Source organism: Hydra vulgaris, chromosome 08 (genome assembly GCF_038396675.1).
Source record: "Hydra vulgaris chromosome 08, alternate assembly HydraT2T_AEP".
In the NCBI taxonomy this organism is placed as follows: Eukaryota; Metazoa; Cnidaria; class Hydrozoa; order Anthoathecata; family Hydridae; genus Hydra; species Hydra vulgaris.
Window position 1 is genome coordinate 45,572,934 of NC_088927.1, and position 10,850 is coordinate 45,583,783.

The window sequence follows — 10,850 nt, forward strand, 5'->3', positions numbered from 1 at the left end:
TTATATTTTTTTGACAAAATCCAAAACTTATTTGTTAATTATTTATATTTACGGAAAATTTAAAATCATTTTTTTATATGTAATACATTTAATTATACTTACGAAAGAAATCTATATAATTTCTATATATACACATACAAGTTTATATATATATGTGTATATGCTTTATTATTATTATTATTTTTCCGCTGTCAATTATGTCCACGAAAATTAAACTGGTCATACCCAATACAACGCTCATCACTAGTCTATATTAACTTGAAGGATTCTCAAGCACAGGACCCGGTAAAACAGAGCAACTAGACTATAATATTTGCAGAATTTCTAGCTGTGTAATCACGCATTGCAGTTCTAGAAAACAAAGTCTTGACCTTAGAAGTAGAAAACAAAACCTCACAAAAATCTCTTTGCAAACTAAAAAAAACCTTAACCGGTATCATTCTCATTTCATCAACCGCAAATCTAATGAAAGTAGAAATGATCGGAATTTATTTCTAAATAAAGTACCACATGAGCAGAAACAAAGACAGCAAAAAGAATCAAGTGTTATAGTGGTGGGAGTAGAGGTCTCAGACAAATATGACAAAATAAACAGGCAACCGAGAATTTCTTTAGTGCTGTTAGTATCGACACCTCAATTATCATGAGAGTCAGAGGTTTTACTTTTAAAAAACCCAACACAGAACTCAGAAAAATCAAACTCATGCAGGTCACAGTTATAGACTCTAAATCGCATGCCTCGCTCTTATCGAAAGCCAGGCATCACCGTCTCAGTAAACACAGATTCGTTCCAGTAAACACAGATTGGTTCAGAATTGTAAATCAGTAAACACAGATTGGTTCAGAATTACAGTAAACACAGATTGGTTCAGAATTGTAAATCAGTAAACACAGATTGGTTCAGTCCCAGTAAACACAGATTGGTTCAGAATTGGTCAATACTCAGTCGAAATTGGTCGAAAAATGGATAAAACGTTTAGCGACTTATTATTGATTAAATATCGACGCGTGATTTGAAATGTATATTTCAAACTTTTTTATATATACGTTTACTTAACGTCGATCTAACGTTTAGAATATTGACTTACATAAATCAATATTGTAAACCTTTAATTGACCATAACTAAACGTAAACATTTATAGATTTAAAATCTACGTTTTAAATCTTTAAATATATACGTTTATTAAACGTCGATCAAACTCTTACAATATTGAATAATATAAGTCGTTATTTTAAAAATGTTTGATTGACGTTTAATAAATGTTTATTATACTAAAATATAGTAATAAAGGCATTGGTCAGAAGACTCACATAACAGCTTAAGTGACGCGATTTTAATAGGCATAATTAAAATGAAATAAAAAACTAATAAAAAAATTATTTTTTATTGCCCAAATAATTAAATTTGACTTAAACGCGTTTTCAAGATTCACTTCCTTACAACAACTGAAAGCAAAACAACTGATAAATAAATAATAAACGAGTTTAGGGTGTGCCATTTTAATTTATGGAAGTTAAAAAGCTCTTATCGAAACAATCTACCTTCCTAAATGCCAACAAATCAATGGACACCGATGTTTTTGAAACTATTAATGGCGACATTGACACGGTTAAATTTATGAAAGTCCTGCTGCAAGAACTTTTTTTGTAAGTTTTATAAATAGTTTAAATTCATTTTGTAAACGCTAGTATGATTGTGTAGCAGTACACTCTTAAAAAAGTTCCGGTAAAATTTGCATGAACTGTTCAGGCTATTTTTCACGCCTGAAACTTCAGGCAAAAGAACTAAAAGTTCGATCGTTGCGTTCTGATGATATCTTTTGCCTAAACAGTTCAGGATTAATTTAGATCAAAAGTTACTATTGATATAAATTAATCCTGAACTTTAGACAAAACGCACGAACCTGTAAAAATCCGAACTTTTAATCTTAATTTTTTGCTTTTTAAAAGAATGTGCTCGAAAATGGGTGTATACGAATACTGCACTGGACCATACCGGACTACACCGGACCACACCGGAGTATAAAAAACAATCTTAGTTGAGCGAAATATGCGTAAGTTACATTCGTCTAAATATTAATACGCTAATGAATATTATTAGTGTGCATAGATACGCATAGTTTCGCCAATTGTTCGTATTGTTACTTACGGTTCTGTATTCTGTAAAATACACTATTTCTTAGTTTTTAAGTAGTTTCTAGACTTTTTTTATGCCCAGCTTCATTTTCCATGCGGTCTTTCGAGTAAAGTCAGCTAGCGAATTAGAGCTGATGTACTTTTATTCTCAAGAAGAATTAATGTTGTTCATTGTTTATTTTATTTTAAAAAGAACCAATAAATATTGTTTATTTAAACATAATCATCAGGATAAAATAGATAAGATAGATAAAATAACTTCTTTATTTAATATTTTTTTATTTAGTTATAACTTCAGTTGCACCAGCCACAACAGGTAATTTAGTACATATATTTTATTACTTGAATTACATTTGTTACTTAACTTTTCAAGCAATAAATATTGTTTATTTTAACATTATCGTCAAGATTATATAAATAAACTTTTATTTGATAATTTATTTTAATTGCTTCTGGATCAACTTTAAATAACGGTAACTCATTAATTCATATTTTATTATAGATAAATGTAGATAGAAAAATGTAAGTTGGAAATTTTTGTAGATTTAAAAGCAGTGAGCTTTTTTCTTAAGGTTCTTTCTATTTTTGGATTAAATCCACTATCACTACGTTTGCTCTATTTTTATATAATGTACTTTAATAATTTTTGTCATTTTGGGGTTTGTTGATTTTCTGTTTTTTATTTAATTAAAAAACAAGCAATAAATATCATTTTCATTTAGCTTCATCGACTTCATTATCCGGTAACTGAATAATTTTCTTTTGGTAGTTTTTCACTTGGGTAAAACACTTTCAAAACATTATGATAGCGTATTTTTTTAAATAGCAATGAAGTATAAGTAAGTTTGGTTTTATTATCTAGATTTTCTTTTTTACTTCTTTTTAAAAATTAAATTAAAAATGTTTTTTCCATTTTAGATCTGAAGCAACAGCTTGGTAAGCAAAAATATATTGTATATATAAATAATGTTAGTGTGTCAATGTTCCTAAAGAACAGAGCAACAAATTGGTAAAAACACTTAACTAATTTTTTCTTTCTTCTACACAGTGTTTCACCATCAGTAGCCCAGTAGGCACGCAACGTTTTATTCACGTTTCAATCACGTGTATTTTAGGTGACTTCGTCGAGGTTACTATTTTACGTGAAAGTCACGTGAAAGTTACGTGCCAAAATATCTCGTCTTTCGGAACTTTTTTTATTTAAAAAAAAAATGTGAAATAATATTTTTTATTATATTAATTATTTTTTTATAGTATAGTTTTTGTATTCATTATATTAGTTATAATTATTTACTTCTATGATAATATAATTAATTTTTATTGTAGTATTATCATAATTAAAAAAAAAAAATTGGTCTATATAATATCTATTAACGCAATGCATTTAAAACAGAACTAAAAAGAACAATATATTTTAAGTTGTAATATCTAATATCTAAATTATATCAAATTAAGTTAAATAAATTAGTACCCTATTTGCCGTCCCTATTTGCCACACAAATAAGATTAAACTCAAATACAAGGTATGCTTTTTTTCTACTTTATGATATAATATTTAAGACTGGCGAATTTGTCCATTTTGCTTACTTAATTTAGTACGAAATAAGTTATGTTATAACGAATTTAATATCAAATTAAGTAAGCTACATGGACAAATTATAAGTTCTAGCAGAACTTATTCTTGATTCTGAGCAATAATAATGTCTCTAGAACTTCTGCATTATTACTCAAGAGTCGTTTAGATAAAAACCCAAAATAGATTTTCTTTCTTTATTTGGTTTTTATCAACAAGGTTAAAGAATTTATCCAAGATAATATCAATGAATAAATGTGTTATGTTATTTATTATTGATATATGTATATATTATTATTAAATACTTTATCTTTTTATAATATATGACATCTTGATCTCGTGCTTTACTTGTTAAAAAGGGTTAATACTTATTTATTTCTTTTTTTTATATTATTTGAATATTATATGATTAATATATATATACTCGAGTTATATGAAATTATTATTATATATTATATGAATTTTATTACTATTGTTATTATGTACAATATAAAACAGGTTATTAACGCGGATTTGTTCAATGTTTTCCCCACAAAGAGATAATTATGATGCTATTGTATTTGAAACTGCATTTTACTTATCTTTCAATGTTGACGACCTTCCAATATGTAAAGCAAGTTTCTCTCAAGTATAGCATTGCTTTTTTGAAAATTGTTTAATGATTTAGATCAAAGAAATAGCAACACCAGAAAATCTTGTTGCCAAAACAGTTGGTGACTCACCATGTAAGATTTGTCTTAAAAATTTGTGATTTAAGATGATTATTTAATATTAATATTATTATTTAAGTTTTTATTTGTTTCTTTTGAGCTAAATTTGGTGTTGTGAGCTATTATTGGAGAAAATATTGACTTATTCATTAGATAAAGTTTGATGCCTGCTCTTACCCCGTTTCCTTCTTCATGTTTCAATCATGTATATTTTAGGTGACCTTGTCCAGGTGACAATTTTACTTGATTAAAACGTGAATGTTACGTTGCCAAAATATTGTGTATTTTGGAACTTTTTTTATTCATAATAAAAACCTGTGATTAGAAACTTGGAAAGATATTCTTTATTTACTATTTTTTTATAATTTAGTTTCAGGGATTATCTTATTCGGGATATTCCCGGAATACCAGATATTTTTCTGAAATTTACCTTTTTCCAAATATCCGAAAAGTTTTCCATACATACAACTTATATTACAAGTTCCATACATACAACATATTACAACATATAACAAGTATATATTATTCATCTATTTGTTTTAATGTTGTTTTAGTCATCATTCATACAAAAATTAAGAAAAGTTTTTAAAAAATTCAGAAACAACTTGGCTGAATGCAAAATTAAGGGGAAAATGAGGGGGGAAATATTCTGAATTTTTTCAGGATATTTTAAATATAATGATTACATGAAATATGTAGTTATATATTCATTATTGTAATTACTTTTTATTTTACTTTTACAATAATGTAATTATTTTGCATTGTAATTTTACAATAATTAATTTAAAAAGTAGGGCGTAAGATATCTTATAACTTCGCAATGCATTTTTGACAAAAATAAAATGTCACATATATAATATTTTATCCAAACTTATTATCTTATAACTAAGTTTTATCAATTTAGGTTTAATAAATATATTATAAAGCTTAGTTCAAAATTGTGTAACGTTATGGCAGATAATTATCATATTGCAACATGCAAAAGATCAAACCCTACTACGAGGTATACTTTTTTTTCTACCATGTTGTATATTATTTTAGACTGTCAAATTTGTCAATGTAATTAATTTGATAATAAATAAGTTATTATAACTTATTTAATATTAAATTTATTAGGCTACATAACAAATGATAAGTTCTGCATAAAATATTATTGACTAGGAAGACCCAATGGTATTGTTATGTTATTGCCTAGGAATATCATTCTGTAGTAAGACCCAATAACCTTTTAACTTTTAAAGTTTGACTTTAAATTTCACTTTTCCCTCTCTTTGTCTTCTTTTGTGATCGCACTCTGTAGTAAGAATTTGATTTAATTCATATCTTGTCGGAGAATGCAACTTGATTCTGAGTTGAATTTTCAGCACTCTGTATTTATTGGTGACCTAATTTGACAATACTTTATTATACATATTTTTAGTTTTATACTTAATATATTATATATAATTAGGGGTAGATGAGGCTCCTTAGCCGTGGTGAATGTTTCCACAGCAAAAGGCGCCTCAAGGTGAAAATCTGAGCATGGATAAGGAAAATCATGATATAAAATCCCCACTATAATACTTTGTGGTTATGTGATAACTATTACATTTATATAAATTGTTTTAATTTTTGTGTGCATTCTAAAATGACATTTAATGCTGTTCAAAACTTTGTAGATCACGCCTAATCACGCCTATCAGTTATTAACTTTATATAGATATAGATATAGATAAATCTATAGATAGATATTAGATATAGATATATATAGATTAAAAATATTTTTTTAAACTTGTATTTTTTATGTACTTCTATTTTTTTTTAATCATCTGTCGACTTTTTTGTTACATCTTTTTTTATTAAATACTTATTTACTTTTTTAGCAATCAGAGTATAAAATTAGAAGGCAAATGACTTTTATTTTTTTACACTGTATGTAGTATTGTTTTCTTAAAATTATTTAATGATTTAGATAAAAGAAAACAAATAACACACTAGAAAATCTTGTTGCCAAAAGTAGTTAGCAACTCTCAAAGTAAGATTTGTTTTAAAAGTTTGTGATTTAAGATAATTATTAAGTAATCATATTATTATTTAAGATTTTATTCGTTTCTTTTCAGCTAAATCTGATTCATTAGATCAAGTTTGATGCGTGCTCTTATAGAAGAAAATATCGACTGATTCGTTAGATTATGTTTGAAGCGTGCTTTTATGGGAGAATAGATATATAAGTTTAAAGCGTGCTCTTCGTAAGTTGCAGATCTACGACTTCGTACTTATTACTTATTGGATATAAGGAGGATATTTTAACAAAAGTGCAGCTTTTATTACAAATTAAAAATTTTTATGTCAAGAACTAATATACTAACTAATAAAACCATGTATTTTAATACGTATTAAATATTTCCTCGACGATGAGTTTTTTTCTTTACACGAATACAAACACTTATAATTGTAATTATAAAGCATAGTTATTGCTTAAATATTACGTGCCAAAATTAACGTAAAAAGCACGTTTTTTGGACAGTTTAAGGGGACCAAAAAGTCACCTAAATATCACGTGCCAAAAGTAACGTGAAAAACACGTCCATAAATCACGTGAATTGGTCATTTCATGAGGACCAAAAAGTCACCTAAATATCACGTGCCAAAAGTAACGTGAAAAACACGTCCATAAATCACGTGAATTGGTCATTTCATGAGGACCAAAAAGTCACCTAAATATCACGTGCCAAAAGTAACGTGAAAAACACGTCCATAAATCACGTGAATTGGTCATTTCATGGGGACCAAAAAGTCACCTAATTGTCACGTGCCAAAATAACGTGAAATTCACGTTTTTGTCACGTCGCTGTGCCTACTGGGAGGTTCATCAGGAAGAATTCTTCCTGATGAACCTACTGATGGTGTGATGGTGAAACACTGTGTAGAAGTAAGAAAAAATTAGATAAATGTTTATACTAATATATATATATATATATATATATATATATATATATATATATATATATATATATATATATATATATATATATAAATTGTTGGTTAAGTTTCTTTTTTTATTTTTATTTTGTTTATTTTTTTTTTTTTTTTTAGTTTTTCTTCATAGGCGACTTGGTAAGTTAGGCATACTGTTCTTAGTTTAGTTTGTAATTTAGTATAAACTAATAATATTTTGATAAAATCTTTTTTTACTATTTTTTTAAATTTTTTTATGTAAATGTATTTATGAATTTTAAAATTAAAATTTTAAAATTTCGTTTAAAAAAATATATCAATTTTTATTTTTAGAACTTACGTATGAAGATTATAAAGTCTTTCGGAAAACGAAGCCCGGACCTTTGACCCATCGGTCATTTCATAGGTGGGTTCAGTATGGGGGGACTGACCACCCTTCATTTAGATGGGGAGGTCAACACCCTTCATGCAGGGGTCGAAGGTCCGGCAGGATAATTGAAAACTTTCATGTCTACAATTCAAAAAATGTTATTTGTAGACATGAAAGTTTTTGTGTATATATGTATATATTTGTCTTTTGAAAATTTTGTTTTTTCTTTTGTGTACAGTGTGTATGTGTGTGTGTGTGTGTGTGTGTGTGTGTGTGTGTGTGTATATATATATATATATATATATATACATATATATATATATATATATATATATATATATATATATATATATATATATATATATATATATATATATATATATATATATATATATATATATATACATTCATATATGAATTTTATTTTTTGTAAATAACTTTGCTCTCCTACATTAAGTGTAGGGTAGATTATGATGAGCATCTTAAGCGGAAATTGGAATATTTTCATATATAATTATTCTGGATCCAAAGTTTTTGCGAATAATCAATTTTTAGGGATCTCTATTCATGATTTACTTAGATATTTGTACACCCGAAATTTTTTATTAAAAACACAGAGGTTTTAAAAAAGTAGCAAAAGTGCTCATATTACCCACACCACGTGGTAATATGGGCACTTTAAATTAGATCAAAAAAATAACATTAATTAAATTAAAAAATACTAATCTGACAATTAGAACAAAATTTTTTTTATCAAAAACATTATCTAATTTTTGGCATAAACTTAAATTTAAAAAAAAGAGCCTAATATCTCTTACTTCTGTTTTTAAATATATTTTGCTTTGCATAATTTATGGACAAACCCTTACTGTTATATATTTAATGTCTGTTTTCTGGCCTTTTTTAGATATATATATATATATGTAGAAAATATGTCTGTTAATATTTATTGTAACGCGATCTTACAAACGTCTTAAGCTATTTGCTAATGCTTTGCGTAATTGTTGTGATGTTATTGTTGTAATGTTTTGTGTTGATAGACAGCTTGGCTTACCTTCCGTTGGTGGCTATCGTTAAAAATGATTACAGGTAGTTTCACTAACTTCTTTTAATCATTCACTAAAAGCCAAGATAACATTTGATATTACTACAGTACAATTTTTATACCTCACATTAATTTTTTTTATCTTTAGCGTTATTAATTATTTTCCTCTTTGAATGAGGTTAGTTAAATGAGTTGGCTTTTGATTTAAAGATTTTGGTTTCAAAACTGAACACTATTGTCAAAATGCTCTGGGTTAAGTAGTTTTTAAAAATCCAGTTTCTATTTTGTTCTTTTTTAATTTTTACTAACTTACTTTTCTATAATTTCCTGCTAATATGGAATCACGTAAATTTTTAAATATGTTTAATCATAATCTCTTTCGGTAATAACTATTTTTAATTATTTTAATATGATTTTCTTTACAATAGGCTATCTTACAATAGGCTTCATTACAATAGCCTCGGTCCTGTAGATGGTGGCTGATATAACTGATTTTGAAAAGTGCCTTCAATGTTAATCAATTGTTTTCAATTGTCTTCAATTGTTTTTGAAGAAAAATTTGTTTTATGAAGGGTTTTTATTATATGTATATATATACTTTTGTTACACATTTAATGTTGAGTAAAAGCAATCGCGTTCTTGAATTAAAGAATTTCTTTTCATACAAGTTGACAAGTTATATTAATAAGTTATATTAACATACAAGTTAAGGCATAATTTTTGTAAATATTTATTTTTTAAGCTTCACTCATCACTCTTAGAAAAATAAAGAACAGTTTGAAAAGAATTAGAAACTACTCGGTTAAAATTAAGAGAAAGAAAAGGGAAAATTTATTCCGGATATTTTACCTAAACAATTTTCCGCAACTTTAAAATATAACTTGGATAATCTATGCACATAATTCAAGTCATATTTTAACATAACAATTTTGTTGTTATTTGCGCATATAATGTTCGAACGTTCGAATTTAACTCAACCGTAATCTGTATCTTTAATGAAGCTTACAATTTCGTTGAACTAGGAAGCCTAGAAAAAAAAATGTAAGCAGAACTAGAAAAACATAAATAAATTTATAAATCGTTAGAGAAAACAAATACAAATTAAATTGTTATTAGTTATTTATTTACTAAAAACCTGTAATACGGGTTGCCTACTGCTAGTAATATATAAATGCAATAAAAATTTATACCAAAGAAAAATTTTGAAAAATTTAGATTTTTATAACAATTTTAATTGTGCACCCACAAGTCAAAATATGTATTGTAGTCAAAATTTTATAGCATGTGTGTATCTCAGTTACGCGCGTGAACCCCTGTCGCATATTATTGTTTTTGGTTTTTTGAAAAAAAAAATAATTTTTATAAATATCTGTTTGGATTTAAGGAGAGCGGTAGGCTTTTTTACGAGAATTATAAGTTATCCTTTTCGACTGCCTACCCTTCCCAAAAATCCTTTGTACTTGCATGTACACTCCACTGCGCCTGTCCCTGTGTTAGTCAGTCAATGTATTCACACTCTACTGCGCCTGTCCCTATTTTAGCAGTCAAAGCATGAATACTCCACAGTGCCATTTTTAATTTTTTTTTATTATATAATTTATTATCGTATGTATGTATCACAAATATAACTTACGTATGTTTCGTTAATGTTGATTAATCATTTGATTTCAAAAGGAATTTCTGTGGAAACAATAGCTAAATTGTCGAGTAAGTATTTACTACATAAATTTAACTAATTAAATAACTTTGAAAATTTTATCTTTTGTAAACTTAATATTTAAAGGTGAAGATATTGACGGAGATGCATTTTTGCAAATGAACTCAGTTTTGTTTCATTGTAAATCATATCATTATTTTGTTTCATTGCAATGAGAGACTGAAGCAATAAAGCTTCAGTCTCTCATTGCAGCTCAAAAGGTGAAATTAATATTATTATTTACTTTTTTTTAAGGATGTCGATGTGTTGTTACTTTTGCCCCAAATATTTTTCAAGTGTTGGTTGTGACATAAATCACTTGAAAAATGTTCATCTTTTATTTGAGCCATGTCAACTTTGGTGTCGGTGGTTGTGTACGATT

At 26.8% G+C, this 10,850-nt stretch overlaps 1 long non-coding RNA gene across 2 annotated transcripts; it reads left to right on the forward strand.

Annotated features, from left to right (window-relative positions):
- The first annotated feature begins 1,423 nt into the window (after positions 1-1,423).
- On the forward strand, positions 1,424-6,811 carry LOC136083886 (uncharacterized). 2 transcript variants are annotated; one of them, XR_010640177.1, is made up of 8 exons: positions 1,427-1,648; positions 2,424-2,453; positions 2,860-2,976; positions 3,056-3,660; positions 4,378-4,650; positions 5,325-5,423; positions 6,372-6,434; positions 6,520-6,811. It is a non-coding gene; the product is annotated as an uncharacterized LOC136083886 (long non-coding RNA). The 2 variants fall into 2 exon arrangements; XR_010640176.1 differs by lacking the exons at positions 5,325-5,423; positions 6,372-6,434; positions 6,520-6,811 and having other exon boundaries at positions 1,424-1,648; positions 4,378-4,784.
- Positions 6,812-10,850: the final 4,039 nt, after the last annotated feature.